The sequence below is a fragment of the Phaseolus vulgaris genome, chromosome 11, assembly GCF_000499845.2.
Source record: "Phaseolus vulgaris cultivar G19833 chromosome 11, P. vulgaris v2.0, whole genome shotgun sequence".
Lineage (NCBI taxonomy): Eukaryota > Viridiplantae > Streptophyta > Magnoliopsida > Fabales > Fabaceae > Phaseolus > Phaseolus vulgaris.
This window is the reverse complement of record NC_023749.2, coordinates 24,881,828-24,891,861: the sequence shown is the minus strand read 5'-3', so window position 1 is coordinate 24,891,861 and position 10,034 is coordinate 24,881,828. Positions and strand designations below refer to the sequence as shown.

Sequence of the window (10,034 nt, the reverse complement as noted above, 5' to 3'; positions counted from 1 at the left end):
TTCAATCAAGAGTGGATTTAACACAGATAATCTACCCCAAATCCTATCTAAAGACAGCTCAGCAACAACAAGCATATTCAGCCTTCCATCAACCTTCAAAGGGTTTGGATTCTTCAAAGCTTGAACACACTTGATTCAACAACATAGTGGAATACTCAATGGTTTGACTGAGGACTGGATGTAGCTTAGGGATTGAGTGAACCAGTATAAACCTTGTGTGTAAATCTCTCTATCTCTTCTCTCTATAACTGTTTGATATTTTCGCTGTCATAAACAACCGGTTAAATCGTTATTTTAACCGATTATAATTATAATATTAGTTTTTGTTTGACTATTTGATTGGCTTTCTGAATTGATTGTTAAAGATTCATTCTAAGGAAAGTATTTGTTAAAATCTTTTATAAAATTTCACACCCCCGCCTCTTGTTCTAGCCATCAATTCTAACATGCACCACCATGAGGCCAGCTGGGGTCATAGAGGAGCACATGAAGCTTAAAGCATTCACTTCTTCACTCCAAGATGCAGGTAAAGATTGGCTATATTATTTGCCGGCAGAATCAGTGACTAATTGGGAAGGGTTGAAAAGAGTGTTCCTTGAAAAATTCTTTTCAGCATCTAGAGTCACATCAATAAGAAAGGAAATATGCGGGAACAGGCAACAAGATAGAGAAAGAGTCTATGAATACTAGGAAAGTTTCAAGAGGCTATGTACAAGTTGTCCATACCATCAGATTAACGAACAACTTCTAATACAATATTTTTACGAGGGTCTGATGGCTATTGATAGACAGATGATAGATGCGGCCAGTGGAGGAGTGCTAGTTGACAAGACGAGCAGAAAAATGGAAGAGGCTGACAAGGAGATTCTCAAGACATTCAGAAAGGTTGAGGTGAACATTCCTGTGTTAGACGTTATTAAACAGATTCCTAGACATGCCAAATTTTTAAAGGATCTGTGTACACATAAAAGGCGTCTTAAAGGGAACGAAAAGGTAAACATGGGAAGGAATGTTTCTGCTCTCATTGAAAAGTCGGTGGCAGCAATACCTGAAAAATGCAAAGACCCAGACACTTTCACCATTCCTTGCATAATAGGCAATAACCGATTTGAAAATGCAATGCTTGACCTGGGAGCATCTATAAATGTTATGCCTTTATCTGTGTTTACTTCTTTGTCTCTTGGTCCTCTTAAACCCACAGGCGTAGTCATTCAACTTGTTAATAGGAGCACAATTCAACTTGCATGACTTATTGAAGATGTCCTTATTCAAGTAAATAAACTTGTTTTTCCTGTAGATTTCTACATTTTGGACATGGGTGGAAAGGATTCACATTCTAGTGCAACAACCATCATCTTGGGCATACCTTTCTTGAAGACAACCCGCAACAAGATTGATGTTCACGCAGGCACACTAACTATGGAGTTTGGAGACAATCTAGTCCAATTCAATATCCTAGACGTTATGAACCACCCAGTTGAAGATCACTCCGTGTATCATCTTGACATTTTGGATGATATTATGGATGATAATGTGTTGGATTTTTTAGAGGACTGTGATCTTTCTGATTTAATTGATTGGACAGACTCTGAGATAGATGGGTTTATATCATCTGATGGTCTAAATCGTTCTAACCTTTCTGATGCAGGTTTTGCAACTAAAGCAAATGTTGTTGATACACACTTGACAACATTAGACGATTCTAACCCTGATAAATTACAGGTTGTTGAAGTTTCTCTCAGTAATAGACCATTACCATCCATCATCCAACCACCCTCACTTGAACTGAAGCCACTTCCAGATCATCTTAAGTATGCCTATTTGGGAAAAAAAGGGAGCAACTTCCAGTGATTATCTCCACTACTCTATCTGATGAACAAGAGCAAAAACTGTTACAGGTGATTAGAGAGCACAAGAAAGCCATTGGTTGGACGGTGGCAGATATTCCAGGTATCAACCCTGCTATTTGTATGCATAAAATTCTACTAGAAGAAGGGACAAAACCTGTGAGATAGCCTCAACGTCGGCTTAATCCCCATATTCTTGATGTGGTGAAGAAAGAGATCAACGAGCTGCTACAAGCTGGTATCATATACCCTATCTCTGACAGCACTTGAGTGAGTCCAATTCAAGTTGTTCCCAAGAAATTTGGGATAACAGTGATAAAGAATGAGCGTAATGAACTTATTCCCACTAGAGTGCAGAACAACTGGAGAGTCTGTATTGATTATAGACGCTTGAATCAAGCCACGCAGAAGGACCACTTTCCCCTTCCTTTCATCGATCAAATGCTTGAGCGCTTAGCTGGCAAGACACAGTACTGTTTCTTGGATGGTTTTTCTGGCTATTTCCATATTTGGATTGCACCAGAAGATCAACACAAGACTACCTTTACCTGCCCCTTTGGAACCTTTGCTTATAGAAGGATGCCCTTCGGTTTGTGCAATGCCCGTGGAACCTTCCAATGTTGTATTATGAGCATATTTTCTTACTTGATTGAACATTGCATTGAAGTTTTTATGGATGATTTCAGAATTTATGGTTCTTCTTTTAATGTTTGTTTGACTAACCTTAGTAAGGTACTTGATAGGTGCATAGAAAATAATCTTGTTTTAAGCTATGAAAAATGTCATTTTATGGTGTCACAAGGCATAGTCCTAGGCCATATAATTTCTTAAAAAGTTATTCGGGTAGACCCTGCTAAATTGAATGTTATTTTATTGTTACCTTACCCCTCCTCTATTAGAAAGGTTAGATCTTTTCTTGGACTATCTCGCACATCTGAACTCATACCTTGGTATGTTGACATAGTGAACTACCTTGCTACTTCAATTTTTCCACCATTGGCAACCAAGGCACATTGAGACAAATTCAAGAGTGAGTCCAAGTACTATATTTGGGATGATCCTTACTTATGGCGTTTTTGCAGTGATCAAATCATACGTAGATGTATTCCTGACCATGGGATCCCATCTGTGCTGAATTTTTGCCATGCGTCACCCTTTGGTGGACACTTAACTACACAATGTACTGCAAGAAAAGTATTGGACTGTGATTTCTTTTGGCCAACCATTTTTAGAGATGCATGGATCATCTCATCCACATGTGAGAGATGTAAAAGAGCAAGCGCTGCTATCTCCAAAAGACAACAGATGCCCCAACAACCCATGCTCTTTTGTGAAGTCTTTGATGTGTGGGGTATTGATTTTATGGGTCCCTTTCCTGTCTCTTTTGGATTCACTTATATCTTACTTGTTGTGGACTATGTCTCCAAATGGGTGGAGGCAATAGCCACAAGAACTAATGATTCTCATGTTGTTGCAACTTTTATTCGCTCTAACCTCTTTTGCAAATTTGGGATTCCTAAATCTATCATCAGCGACCAAGGCACACATTTTTGTTTCAGGTTACTAGATGGTCTATTTAGGAAATATGGGGTGATCCATAAAGCATCCACACCATATCATCCACAAACAAATAGCCAAGCTGAGGTCTCCAACAGAGAAATAAAACGCATTCTGGAGAAGATGGTTAACCCAACAAGGAAGGATATGAGTAAATGTCTTGACGATGCCATTTGGGCCCATCGTACAACCTATAAAACACCTATTAGGATGTCTCCCTTTAGGGTCGTCTTTGGAAAAGCTTGTCATCTACCTGTGGAGATCGAGCACAAAGCTTATTGGGCAATAAAGGCATGCAACATGAATTATGACAAGGCAGGAGAGCAGCGAAAACTCCAGCTGCAAGAGCTGGATGAGATCTGTTTGGAGGCATATGAGAACTCAAAATTTTACAAGGAGAGGACCAAGCATCTCCATGACCACTTCATCACTAGGAAGGAGTTTGTTGCAGGCCAACGTGTGTTAATGTTCAACTTCAGATTAAAGCCTATGCCAGGAAAGTTGCACTCAAGATGGATTGGTCCATTTTTTATCACCCATGTCCATCCTCATGGTGTTGTAGAATTGCAAAGTCTAACGTCTACAAAGAAATTTAAGGTGAATGGACATCGTCTAAAGCTCTTTCATGAGATTCCTCAAGAAGAGACGGTCGAAGAGATTACCTTACAAGCCCCCAATTACCTTCAAGCTTGAAGAGGGAGTATTCCTTTTCTTACTTTTATCGTACACATTTATTAACTGTTTTTACATCGAGGACCATGTTTGATTTAAGTGTGGGGGAGGAGAATTATAGTTTAGGATTTTTTTTTGTCTCTTGCTTTTGTTTGCTTTGTTTGAGTTTAATTTTATGCTTAAATAAAATAAATTAGCTTTTTAGGATGGTCTAATGACTGGATGTTTCATAATTCTTGCAAATCTTGGTTTCTTCATATTTGTTGTTTCAGTCATTTTGCTATCAAATTAATATGAATCAAGCGTAAACTTGTCGAATCCTAGAAAGATAATATTATAACAGTGGTCAGATGACCCCAAGTCGTCTCCCAAAGAATCCAATAGTGAGTCCAGTGAACAAACTTTCATAGCTAATTAGATATCAATTTAGAAACTATTTAACAATAATATAAACTAATTTTTTTAAGTCTTTGGTCTCTAATTTATTAACTATAACAACTAATTATTTTTTGTTTCTAAAATTAGTTTGTATTAGTAGTGATGTTCCACAAAAAGTAGTTAGAAATTGAAACCTGAAAGTAATTAGCTTATAAATTTTACGTTTTGAGATGTTTATAGTTTTGGTTTTTAAAAATATATATTTTAAATCTTTAAATTTTTATTAGTAGATGGATTATTTTAATTGCAATTTTTTTAGTTTCAATTACTGCTTTTATTTTATATTATATTATTAATCTTATACTATTTCATAAAATATTTTTAATCAAAATTTTAAAAATAATATTAATAATACTATATCAATTAGTGTATTGGAGTAATAAATTAAATATTATAATAAATTCAAAATAAGTTAAATAAATAATAACTCGCTCTAGTTGAAAAAAAACGAAAGATTTGATAAATATTTAAAAAATAATAATAGAATAAATTTAAAAAATTAGAAGTTAATATTTTAAAAATCTACTTCAAATAAAAATTGATTTGCAAACAGGTTCTAATCATGTTAAACGAGCTTCTTAAATAATATAAGTTAGAAACTATCTAAATAACCTGGTAAAAATATTATATCTAAGTTTAGTTTTACAAAAATTAATGAAAAAGTTATGTAAACTTTAATTTTTCAATTAAACTTTAAAACTTCGTTAATACTCTAGAAATGAACTTATTTTATATATTTATACAAAAATCTTTTTTAATAACAACACTCTAAAAAATATAAATGATAATATTTAAATTTTTTCATGTAAAAATTGATATTCAACTATATATTAATCTATTATAAAAATTACATATTAAAATTATTTTATTCATTAAACTTCTATTAGATTCACGTTAAATACTAGTGAACAATAAATATCATTTTTTCTAAAAAATAATAGATGTAGAGAAAAGTCACGTCAGCATATATTATCTCTGAATTCAAATTCATTTATTATCCTGTTATAGTATTTTTTTTTTCATTACGGTGAGGTTTTCTAATATTAAAAAATATTATTTTTTATTTATTTAAAATGTGATTTATTTTTTAATTTTATAATATATGTTTAATATTTTAAAAAATTACTTAGAATTTTTGTTTTTATTTAATTTGTTGTTGTGTTTATATTAATATATTTTTGTGTATAATTATTATGTTTATGAGTTATAATATATTTAATTATAATGTTTTATAAAAAAAATTATTGTTAATTATGTTATTTTTTTTCTTGTAATATATTTGAATTTTCATTATTACAGGTTTTTTAATGTTAAAAAAATAATTTATTTATTTATTTAATGATTTATTTTTTAATTTTATAATACATTTTAATATTTTAAGAAATTACATAAAGTCTTTTTTTTATTTAATTTGTTGAATACATATTTCTTTTAATTATAATTTTTAAATTTATGAATATGTGAAAGTTATTTATTTTTAAACAAAAAGAAACTCATTTGATTATTAATTTTTTTAATAGGTAAGGGTAAATTTGTAAAGTAACATTTTACACTTTTAGAATAATTCAAAAAATTCCCTCACAAACATCACATTACCCAAAAACTCCAATAAACTTTCCTCATATAATCACTCTAACATATTTCAATCCAAACATTTCTCACTTCCCTCTCATATCCTCATAAATTCACTCCTCAAATCCCCACAAATTCTCTCTTGAATCGAATTCTTTTCTATATGAATTCAATATCATGGGAGATCATCTCCTTCATAATATCAATTTTAATACTGAACCTAAAAATTCCTATATAATGTTCTTTTTTGAAAATAAATATATAATAAATTATAAACTTACCAATCATTCCCCTATAATAATATTAAGCATAATATATTAATAAAATATAATAAATATAATAATAATATAGTGAAAAGATAAACAAATTATAACACTTATAAAAATAAGCATAGTAATTGAGGTGTCAGTCTACCTGAAATGTCAAGTTGCATAATGATGTCTAACATAAAAAAAATTTATAAAAAAATAAATAAACATAGTAAGACATGTTTTTATTCTATGATTTTTTTTAATTATAACTCTCATTAATCTCCATTTCATTGTATTATTGTTTTCTTTTTTATTTAAAATGTCTCAAACTTTGAGAATCTATAATATTAAAAATTAGTATAATAAGTGTTACTTATAATATTAGTAATAAGTGTTATTGGGTAGTGTTAAAGACATGCTTGTAAAACATTTCTCTCTTCACTATTTTTCTACAACCAACTAATTAAAAATAAATAAAACTTATTAGGGTGATATTAAATTGATATTTATATTCCTATTTTTCACTTGATATATACAAAATCCAGAAACATTTATAATACTTTCTTTTTTATAAAAAACTTTCATGTTAGGTATAACTATGCAACTTGACATCTCAGCTATACTAATACCTCAAGCAACCACAATCATCTATCATCATATGAAAAACAATATTAATAAAAAATAAAAAATTAAAGAAGGACTAATCCAAAATTTCATATGTTAAAAAAAACCTTACATAGGTAGTTTATATCTATTTTCTATTTATAAATATTAAAATGAAATTTTTTCTTTGTACAGTAATAATTAGCTTTTAAAGGATATATTGAATTTTACAAAATCAATGAAAGTCCTGTTAATTTTTATTTTCTAATTAATATTTAAATATCACACATTAATTCATATATAAATTTATTTTATATAATGACGCGTAACTCTTCATTAATGACAATATCTTAAAAAGATATTGAATCTTTAACATATACACTGAATTTTACAAAATTAATAATTAATAAAAGTCATGTAAATTTTTATTTTTCAATCAATATTTAAAAGCTACACATTAATAATCTTTGAATCAACATCAAATTTATAAATTAATTTTTAATTTGATATATAATTAATTACCAATGTTTTAACTACAAACTTTAGGATTTAAATTAATCGCTAGCTATGAATTTAGAGAGTAGTTTATAGATAATAAAAATTACTTTATATACCAATAAATTATTTTAGTCTCTAAAATAATATCTAATTTAATCAAATAACTAATTATTATTTTTCTCTAAAATCAATTTCTATTTAATGATTTTTTTAATGAAAATTAAAGAAAATCATGTAAATTTATTTTTTAATTAATATTTAAAACTTACACATTAATACTCATAAATATTCAATTATATTATAGTATTATGAAAATAAAGTTTATAGTTGAGTATTAGAATATGTTGAATTTGAATTCACATGTATATAAAGACAAATGTATATTGACAAATCATATAAAGCATATTGAGGGAAAAGTAGGAAAAATTGTAAGAATGGCTGGTTATTCAGTAATGTGGATGATTTTGTTCAAAGTTCTGCTTGCAACAACAATTGTTCTTGTCATTTCATCTGGTATGTATAAATTATTATATTATATTTTAGAACATATATTTGTGAAACATGTGTGTCTTTGAGTTTTGGTTTTGGTGAATTGTTCTTAATTTTAGTTTTGAAAATCCATAATGTAGGTGTGAGGAGTCAAGATCCACCGAAGTGTCCTGGAACATGTTCTCAATTTCCTGACTGTGATGCTCAGTGCAGGTTCATAGGTTATGGTGCAGGAAAATGCACAGGCAAATTGTGTTGTTGCTCCTTTGATCTTCAACAATTCTCTTAGTTCAGATCTTACCAGATCTGGTTGCAAACAAACAATTTATTCCTTCAATAATATTGCAACATCACGTTTATAAAACCATGTTTACAACTAAACTCTCTCTCTCTATATATATATAATATTACATATACTCTTATTTTATCTAATAATAAATTAACAATGAAATTACATTACTTAAGAATTATAATTCACCGTAAAATTTTAATTTCTTTTATTAAACAAATCAGATTTTGTATTCATACTAAAAAACATCCGTTAATTTATTATGATTTTTGTTCAAGCAATATGTTGAATTTTGTCTTTGGTTGTCGTTATTGTTAAAAATAGAGAAAAAAAAGATAGACCGTTTACTAAAGATAACTTTAACTTTCATACTTGTTAGATCCAACATTTTTTATCTACAAATTTAATTTATTACTTTTGTACAATGTTCCAATATTGTTGATAAAATTTTATATGATTATTTTTAATTTCTAAGTAAAACATATCGGTCAAACTTCATGATACCAATTATTGAATAATTTGTTATTAGGTAAAAAAGATTTATAATTGATAAGGTAACTTTTTACTTAAGAGTATAAAATGACTTGACAAATATAGTATATAGTGTAAAATAATTAATGTAAAAAGAACCAATATTGTTTATAATTTGTTTTTTAAATGTTGTCATATAAAATTTCAATATCAATTTTATCATTTATATAGACCACACATTGATCAATTTTCAATCACAATCATTGGATTTCATTTTAATCTCACTGAAAATAAATTTATCGTCTTCCGGAAGACTCATTAAGTATGAACATCTAATCCAAAGATTACTAGCAAATCCAAAAGAAATTGACACCGATGTGTATATATCTTAGTCTATATTCATCCCAGATCTATGACATAAATTTCTTACAATTTTCATCATTCATATATAGTACATATATAATACATATCATGTAATTTAGATTCTAACTACCAATTATTTAGATTATAAATTTGGTAGAAAAACCTTCATAGCTAATTAGATACCAATTTAGAAACTATTTAACAATAATAGAAACTAATTTAAAAACTAATTTTTTTTAAGTCTCTAGTCTTTAATTTATTAACTATAGCAATTATTTATTTTTTTCTTTAAAATTAGTTTTTATTAGTAGTGATGTTTCACAAAAACTACTTAGAAATTGAAACCTAAAAGTAATTAGCTTATAAATTTTACGTTTTTATAGTTTTGGTTTTTAAAAATATATATTTTAAATCTTTAAATTTTTATTAGTAGATGAATTATTTAAATTGCAGTTTTTTGAGTTTCAATTACTGCTTTTATTTTATATTATATTATTAATCTTATACAATTTAATAACATATTTTTAATCAAAATTTTAAAAATAATATTAAAAATACTATATCAATTAGTGTATTTGAGTAATAAATTAAATATTATAATAAAGTCAAAATAATACGTATAAATGGAGGGGTTTAAGTTAAATAAATAATAACTCGCTCTAGTGGAAAAAAACCCGGAAGATTTAATAAATATTTAAAAAATAATAATAGAATAAATATAAAAAATTAGAAGTTAATATTTTCACAAGCTACTTCAAATAAAAATTGATTTGCAAACAGGTTCTAATCATGTTAAACAAGCTTCTTAAATAATATAAGTTAGAAACTATCTAAATAACCTGGTAAAAATATTATATCTAAATTGAGTTTTACAAAAATTAATGAAAAGCACATGTAAACTTTATTTTTTATAACATTTAAAACTTTCATGTTAATACTCAAGAAATATGTTAATACTCTATAAATAACTTATTCTATATATTT

General features: G+C 28.1%; 1 pseudogene; it reads left to right on the top strand.

Annotated features, from left to right (window-relative positions):
* The first annotated feature begins 774 nt into the window (after positions 1-774).
* On the top strand, positions 775-4,097 carry LOC137837845 (uncharacterized; annotated as a pseudogene).
* Positions 4,098-10,034: the final 5,937 nt, after the last annotated feature.